Source organism: Cynara cardunculus (genome assembly GCF_001531365.2).
Source record: "Cynara cardunculus var. scolymus isolate 2C chromosome LG 9, CcrdV1, whole genome shotgun sequence".
Lineage (NCBI taxonomy): Eukaryota > Viridiplantae > Streptophyta > Magnoliopsida > Asterales > Asteraceae > Cynara > Cynara cardunculus.
The window spans coordinates 18,319,769-18,329,412 of NC_037536.1; positions in this window are offsets into that span (position 1 = coordinate 18,319,769).

A 9,644-nucleotide genomic window follows, 5' to 3' on the forward strand; every position below is an offset into this window, starting at 1 on the left:
TAGTGCCTATCATCGATTCCAAAAATGYAAACGGAAAGGACAAGCCCGAATTGGCTTTAATCGTTAACAAGCTCTAACGACCCGCATTTTCCATAGATAATCGTTGACTAAAATAAGCTCTYTAATCAACCCTTAACCACAAATACAAGTTTAAATAAGCTCTTAAACTCATAGGTGCGACTAGCTTTACCGGACTAGAAAAAATTACCAATTCAAAGCTATAAGCTCATAAGCTCAGCTTATCGAGGCTCTAATCGCAAGATTTCAAATATTCAATCCGGAAACCTTATCGAAACCAAATGAATACTATTGTTACTCTATCAAAACTCTAAGACAATTACGTATCTAAGCATCTTGAATAACCATTCCATAAAAAATTTCCAACCAGTTAGCTAGACTAATTGAAAACCCAAATGCGATAAACATTGAATTCAGAAATCAAGCAAATAAGCTTGTTCAAACATGTTTACAATGAAATCTCAAGGCAATAACAATTCAAAACCTAATTAAACCAAATGTTGGAATGAAAAACTTAGCAAAACATAACTAGGTTACTGATTCTAAAGGTTTTAGGACTTACCGAAAGAATCAAGAAAGATTGATAAGAGAATTGTCGTCTTCTCCAATCGAACCTACTGCTGTCCGCTTCAATCTCGCATCCGTATTCTCCAAAMGAACAGCCCCTHTTTTCTTCCTTTGCGTCCTTCCTTCTTCTCCAATCGACAACCTGTTGTCTGCTTTGCTGTCCGCTTCCTCTCGAACAGCCTTTCCTGTCGACAGCTTCTCTCTTCTCCCGTTCCTTCACGAACCGAACAGCCTCCTGCTGTCCCCTTCACCCTCGCGACTCTCTCTTCAACCCAACAGCCCTCAATCGACAGCCACCTGCTGTCCTCGCTCTCGATCCTTTTCGATTTCTGCCTCTAATCGACAGCCCTCGATTTTTCTTGCTGTCGGCCGCTTCCAAAAACGAACCAGCCCCAAAACGAACAGCCCCCTGGAACGGCTCTTTGCTTCCTCTTTTATCCACCGACTTTGCTCCCTCGATCCCTCTCTGCCCACGTCTTCCGTCTCGCTGCCCACGTCTTCCATCTYGCTGCCGATTTCTCTCGATCTCTTGCTGCCTCTCCAGAAACTGCTTCTGCTGCTGTTGGACTGCTATTGTTGCTGTTGGACTGCTATTGTTGTTGGGCTGCTGGACTGTGGGCCTTGATGAAGTCCACAAAAATGTTTCTTTTYGGGCTAGGCTTCTACAAACAAACAAAAAGATAATATAGATTAAATAAACATATTATTTTCTCATAATGATGAAAATAAAAGGCTTTTTAACCTTAATTTTCAACCAAGAAAATATAGCTATCATTTGTTTTGTAATAATAAATTAATGGAAGATAATTTAATTAATTTTATAATTTGTTTTTGTAAATTATTTGTAAAGAACAAAATTCAATTCCATTTTAAATACTGATTATGGTCTTTGGTTTGATAGAATGATTTAGACGGATTTGGATTTCACGGAAGGATTTTGATTTTTTTTGGTAAGTTTGGTTCGTAGGATTTAATATATTCTTTATAAACAATAAATAAAAATACTTATAAAAATAATTAAATTACCATTTTATTAATTGTTTATTACAAAACAAATGTTTTTAACATATTTTAGGATATTTATAATATTCAAATCCTACGAAATAACGTGAAGTACCGATCACCCTGTGAGATTCCAATAAAATCCCGATATTTCAAATCAAGGAAATGCTTCAAAACCAACCATGAGATTGAAAGATTTCAATTTCAAATTAATCCAATCTTGCAAATCAAATGAGACCTAAAATTGTCAGCCACTTTAATGAACAAAATTCGGATAGGAGAAAGGATAAGAAATAACTCTAATCCCAACTCTTATAATCGCCATAACTAAACCAATTTCACTTCGAATTAGGCTCCATATATAATGAAATGTTTCATGGTATATGAATGTATTATATGTAAAAGTGTTGTAATAAGTTTGTATGACGTGTCTGGGTGTCATTAAAAAGTTTTTTAGGACACTTTTGGACAAAGTGTCCCATTAGCCATTTTTTATGACAACATTTGAGAAAATGTCTTATAAAACAAGTGTCTTGTAAAAAAAGTGTGTTTATAGGACTTTTTTTAAAAGTGTCCTGTAAAAGGCTAATAGGACACTTTGTTTCAAAAGTGTGCTAAAATGCTTGTTAAGACGCCTAAAAACGTTCTATAAACTTATTACAACACTTTTAGACAAGACACACAAATGTTTGGTCTTACAAAGTAGTCTATCAGGACACTTAAATGTTTTTTGCGTCCTATAACTCGATCTTGTTGTAGTATAGTGAGGCGTTTATGGATGGTTAGTTAGTTAGTTGCCTTGTTTTGTTTTTTTTTGGGTAAAGGGGACGGCACCCCCAAAAAAAAATTATTGAATAAAAAAGCAATTACAGAAGAGAAATAAGCATACCCATTTTTACAAGGATAAAATAGCAACAACCTAAAAAATGTTTAGGAAACACCACTAATAAAGGCCTATTACAATGACCAAAATTAGAAGTAAAAACTCTACTCATGAGAAGATTAAAACCTTTTTCCATCATGGAGCGATCCCTTTTAGTAGAAGCCCAAGTTGCCATCATTAAGTCATGATTTCCAAACCAGAAGCCCAAATTGGGCGGCCCAAAAAATAAACTCCTTTAAATTAGTCTCAGCCCAATCTTCAAAGGTATTGGCCCAGCAAATAGAAGTAGTGGAACTGGAAGTCCATCCAGCAAGATTCAAAGTCCACCAGAGACTAATATTGAGGCCTAAAACAAAATCCATATCAAATAAGCCCATCATACTACACCTCACCTTCGTAAACACCAAGAACATCCCCAATTCCAAATACGGAAGAAGTCGATGCCAGTGCCAGCGGTTTAAAGCAACAATCCAAACCCTTTTCCATCTCAACAACTCCAGAGCACCCAATCCTTCAAACTTCTCAAATTTCCACTTCCAGAAGCATACACGAATGTTGAAGCAATCAGTTCCAATCTTCTCAAAAAGATCAAGGCTGCCTCTAGGGTTTCGATTGAGAAGAAATTGATGACCGAGAGATCGATCAATCCACCAGGAACATGATGAAATCCAGCCAAACCATTGATTAGAATGATCAATTATGGTGAGAATTTCTGATTCTGTGTGGAATAACAACGAACAGCAGGTAGGGGAGGCTAAGAACACAGTCGAATTTAAACAATCGGCCCAGTTATCGCAATCACCGAAAAGCCACTGTCTTTTTGATAAATGGGATTGACTTCTCCTTACATCTCTATGACTGTTAATTGGAATCCAAGAATTAGGGTTCCAAACATCGTCATCTCTCAATAAAGTCTTCATCTTTATGAACGGATTGTTAGTCTTGAGTAAAAAACCTTGGTGATGCAGCATAGGGTAGATGGTTAGCTGCATCAAAAAACCATCCAAAATTCTATACCAAGACCCCGAATTCCAATCAAAACCAAGATTGCATCTCCTATTCCAGGTTTGAGCCTCCAAGTTAATATCCAGAACCAACCAGCGTTCATTTTGGCCAGCAACTATTATTTTGCAATTGAAACCAGGGCTGAACCAACTGTAGCAAACCCATGAATAGAGTTCCAAAAGGGCAGAAGCTTTCCCCTTTCCATAGCAGAATAGCAACTGAGTGCAATCCAAACACAAAAAGAAAGTTCCATATAGATGAGAACATAGGCTTGATCAGTGATCAGAAACCAATGTACCATCTTGCCAGAGAAGCATGGAACAGAGACAAACAATAAGGTAGGATCATTGATCAACCACCAAATTGCAGCTCTAGAGACAGACCAAGAAAGAGGGGAGGACAAAAACACACACTCACAGGATGTCAAAAAGGATTGCACATCAAGCCATAAAAATCCAGAAGGAACCCAGTCCTTAAAAACAGTTGCCCTGGATAAGAGAGGACTAAGGCTCAGTAGAGATCCGATACAGAGCATAGACCAGGCCACTTGAGAATTCATTAAGGAGGAGCCAATACACCAATTCGTCAACCACCCTTTTATCTCCAAATAGGAACTCCCATAGCTCCAAAACCCAAAGAAAGAAACCAAGTCTAAAAGAAAATCAAAAAGCCATTTTCTTTTAGAATTGGTGATAGCAAAACACCTATAACTACCCTCCCCCTTGAACCATAATCTGCACAAAATCACAATAACAGCTATGTACAAATTGAATAAATGGAACCGAAAGACCAAACCAGCTCCCAAAAAAACCAAAGTAGTGAAATCCCTTTGAAACAACCAAACCTCCAAAAAACCTCCATATGTCTCCCAATCAAGTACAAGCAACTTCCTACCTCCTCTATCCTGCACCCCCTTATATCAACATCCCATCACCCAGCGTCCCAGAGACATAGAAAAGAATATGCCTACAGAAACCTGTAGTAACCCTTCCCCCCCAAAAAAGAACCCAAGTGTATCCCAAAGCACCCCCCCAAAAAGAACCCACCCCAGTGAAAAAGAAGATATCTTGCACGATAAGTATCACTGTTTGATATAAGGAAGGAACCATACTGCATGAAAATAACAGGCCACATATAGTAGGTACATGGTCTCATGCAAGACCAGAACCATAAATTCAATGAGACCATAAAAATATCCAATATACAATTGGCCCGTATGAAAGTCCAGAGAAGAGCAAAACAAATAATCAGTAACACCCTACACCAGTTCAAAAGAATGAATATAAAAGGGGATTGGTTGAGCAGAAATATCAACCATCCCCTATCCTCAAAACTGAAATTCTCAAAAACCCAATACCCAAGAAACGAATCCAAGTCTAAGAAAATCAAAAAGCCATTTTTTTGTAGATTTGGTAACACCAAAAACCCAGTATTTACCCACCCCCTTCACCCAAAGAATGCACAAAACCATATTATCAACCTTGTACACCTTACAAGAATAGCTCCAATTAGCCAGCCAGACCTCCATAAAGACCTCCTTATATCTCCAATTCAAGATCAAGACACAGCTAGTTGCCTTGTTTTCATCTTTTGGATTTATGGAATCGGAGCAATTTTGGTAATGCAATCCTGAACTTTTTGTTATCATTCCGGAGAAGGATGCATTTACATGAAATACATAAATACAACTCAATGTTACCAAAGCTAGTCGTTTACCAAATGCTTACCTGTAATAGTCATCACCCTACCCTTACCTTATCCGGTAACATTCTCGTCCATCAAAATTGATTGTTGGTAAACATCTTTTACCTAATAAGTGCTTACCGGATAAGAGTCTTCTCACTCATTTACTAGGTAAGATTCTTGCTCGTTACTTAGGTGAAATTTCAGTTTTTATCATGCTCATCTGATAAACACTTATCCAATAAGGATGTTAAATCTTATTGGATGCGATACACATCAGATGCATGGATCCAGCACTTCCAAAATGTCCACTGTAAATTGTTTGTTTGTTTCTTGATTTTGTTGTCATGTTAAGCTGGCCATAGAGTAGTCTTTTTGACTAGTAGCCATCAACAGTATAATGTAGTCACCGTCTTTTCTTTTAAGGGTGCGTTTGGTGTGAGATTAGACAAGACAGAATAAAACTTTTTGCCCCATGTTTGACACTGCAAGAAGATCGGGATAAAAATGAGCAAGACAAAAATGCAGTTTTTTTGTCCTACCAAAATAGGTGGAACAAAAATCAGGAAGATAAAGACAAAATAAGTCAATTACCTAAACTACCCATATCAAATTAAAATCATAGAAGCCTTCCACAATTCTCTCACGGACCTGCCTTACTTTCACCGTCCAATCTCATTCAGTTGCGTTTGCTTCAAATGCACCGTAATTGAACAAATCTCGGTATTTTTGATGAATATCCAGTGTCACACCAGATTGTTGGTCTCGTCTTTAGGTCAGATCTTGCTTCGAAAATATACTTTCTTTTTTCAAATTCCCAGGAAATGACACTTGAGGGGTTTAATTTTGTGCATATTGATGCGATCTTGGTAATTCATTGGACAACACTCAAGCAGGGTCTGAATTTAAGTGAAACATTTAAGTGTTCACCGTCAAAAGTCACCACCCTTACATACCTTATCGGATAACATTCTTGTTCATCAAAATGAATGGTTGGTAAGCTTATTTTACCCAATAAACGCTAATTGGGTAAAAGTCTTTTCCATCACTTACCGAGTAAGATTCTCGGTACTTGTTATGCTTGTGATTGTTATCAGGTAACACTCTTAGTCCTTACCATTCTCACCCGACACTTGATAAGGAGGTGACACCCAGTAAAGACTTGCCTACTATGCATTTAGTAAACGTCCCTCAAGACTTATCAGTTATTGCAAGGAAATCCCAGCCACTTGGACAAGCCCAGTTGGCCTTGGTTCAAACAAATATTATTGTTATTGTTATCAAGTTGTTCATTTCTGAACAAATCCCTGTATATGAGGATATCCAGACTGTCTCATTAGATTTCCAGTTTCATATGTAGGCCAGATCTTGGTTCAAATGAATATTTTTTCTTCGAAATACATCGGAATGCAGACCCGAGGTTGTGTAACTTTTTTTTTTTGCATACCCATGTCGTATTTTCATCAATTCACAGAACAACTCACAAGTATAATAGGGCCAACTTGTAGGTCCTCCTCATAGGTTACCGGTTTGAGTCTAGTCGGGATCATTGAGGATTTTCTTAATGCACATGCATTTGTCCTTTTACGAACAGTATGCATGGAATTCCTTAACGTTCTTACGGAAGGTACGTTCGTATACAGAAAGATTTGTTAAATCTGTTATTTGCTCAATGATTTCTCAAGTTTGTGATTGTTTTGTATTATTTTTAATGGTTTTTGCCTTATATTTTGTCAAAATCCATAAGGAAAAAAGTGGCTTGCGACGTTGATGTGCGGTTTCTTGATTGTTTTGCGAGATGTGAATGTTTTATTTTTTGTTTAACGAGGTAACCCCACATCTTTGTTTATAGTTGTAGAAAGTTAAAATAACCGAAAGCTTCATCCTGCAAAGCCTCTTTAGATGAGATTGAAGCTTTTCTATATTCATTCAACCTCTCCACTCTGCCATTTTTGTTGCTTCCTGAACCCCACTGCATTTCTTTCTCATATTGTTTAATATGCAGGTACTTATTACTACCACTTGCTTTATATGATTCGTTATATGATTTCAGTGACTGCCCCATGTAATTCGTTATATGATTCACTATAATTTTTTCTAGTAGTTTATTAATGTCATGAAACGACCGAAAAGTACCGGGAAGAGAACCAAGGTTTTTGCGGTATTTATCATGCACTTTCGGATCTAAAGATGCTTCAAGAATTGTTTTTGTTTTTCTGGTTTTTCTACAGATGTTGCATTCTTGATATTGTTCTCATGAGCCATAGATCCAAGATTTTTGCCAAGTGAGTGCACCTTTAAGGTGGATCAAAAGCTTGCAAAGCCGCGCGATGTGTTTCTAGGTGAATTCCACTGTTTCGTTCAAGAGATTTTTAGAAAAAATTGGTTGATTTTCACTGGACTTTTTGGGTTTTTCGGCTGATTTCAAGGGATTTTTTATTGTTTTTGAGTGACTTTTTCGGTTTGTTGGTTGATGTTTATTTTCTAATATCCCATAGCACCTCTCAAAGTTTAGCACGTACACATTTCATACCCCAAAAATAATTCTATTTGCAAAAATTGGTCGATGAGTGGGTGCACGGGACCCTCTTGGAGCCTCCGTAGGTCCGCCCCAAGTTCTCATATGTTGATAAAGCAAACCGGATCAAACAAACCTAGTAACAGTAAACCAATCTTAGGAGTGAGATATATGTAGAACTGACATTTACTTCAAAGAGTTGACCCGTTGTTTCCTTAATAGTAGTAATAATCTTTTGGCATACAACTTTAGGAGGTTGCAATTTTCATGATATAAAGATACTCGGTTATCGGTTTGAAAAAACATCTACCGAGTACCTCATTGATCTAAAGAACAGAAAAAGGCTGAAAGTGTCTTTATCTGCTTTTTCTTTGCTTGATTCCCACTACCTGCCGTGTACATATTAGGAAAATATTAGATTGCATCTCTGAATCTTTAATTCTATGTGCTCTTTGTAACAGAAAGCGAGTTCTCACGCGATCTCAGTCAAGATTGCAACTACTTTGTTAAAATGAATTGTACCGTACAACTCAATAATGCATTCGGGCCCGGAAGGTAATCATTCCATCACTCTTGTATATACATCCTAAAGCTCATTTCTATGCCTAATGCACCATCTCTCTAACACACCAACACACTTTATAAAAGCATACAGAACTGCAGCTTAATGGCGGCAAGAAGTGGCGGACCAGAGACCATGGGGAAGAGAACCACCATGTTTTGTGAACTAAATTCGAGTAAAAAGGTTGACAGCAACAAAACAAAGTTTGCAGGGACTTGTCGATTTCTACCCCAAAGATCAGAGCTATCGCCAGTGAAGTACATTAAACATCTGGGCAATAAGATGATGGCAACCATTCGTTTTATTGCTGCACGGAAGAGAAGTTGCACAAAGGTTACATCTTCTGGAACCCCGAAACAACCAATGGTAGCTCCAATTGATTCTCAAAGAGCCGAAGCTATTGATGACTGCATTGAGTTCATCAACTCGTCTTCTTCCTTAACCAGGTCGAATTCCGTTACTTGTTAGATTCTTGTTTATATAATAATAAAGATTCAGTAATCGTGTTCGGGTTTTTTGTGGGTGTCGTGTTTTTTCAACGTCGAATGACGGATAGTGGTTAGATCTTGTAATTATTGATGTCTTTTGCCCTACTCAACCACCATGATTTGCAATATTATTAGCAAGCCAGCCGTCAAATGAAGGCAAACATTCATTATTATGAATGACGACAAGATCTTGTGGTGTAATTCCATGTCACATGTTTTGTGTTTTTAGGATACAATGTTTATCGAAACAAAAACCAAATCAAACGAACTCAGTAAATACCATACAGAGTACTAAAGGAGGATCTGGTTTACAGAGAATATGATGTATGCGGTTCTTGCCTCTGTCTCTCTGTAAAAATAGCAGACATAATCTGCCAGAACTGTTTATAATGTTGTGCATGGCAAATGGTTGTTTCTTTGTTCTCCGTATCAAGTTGGTTGGGACAAGCTTGGCCTATAGGTCATGCTATGTTTGTGGTTGATACAAACGGAAGTAATACATGTACCTGACGCATTCTTAGTTGCATTATTTACTGTGTGTAGAAAAACATTTAATTCAGTTAAAACTGGCTGACTATAATTGAACCAGAAAGGGGTGGCCTTTGCCCACAAAATAACCACACAAAGTTTTAGCATAAATGACAACTTTTTTGGACTACCGACAAGGGGATATCTATAGGGGCATTTACATCTTCATTAAGGTTAGGAATAAAATGGAAATTTGCATTAGAGTGCTTATGGGAACCGCTTAAAACATTTGCAAAAGAGTTAGGAAGGATATTAGAGTTTTTACCATTCCATACTGACGATTTTTTTTCTTTAAAATTAACATCTTTTTGGATGTTTTTAGGATTAAGATTATTATTAAAACTTTTAGAAACAATATTATTAATCTTACCATCCAAAGAGGAAGCAGGG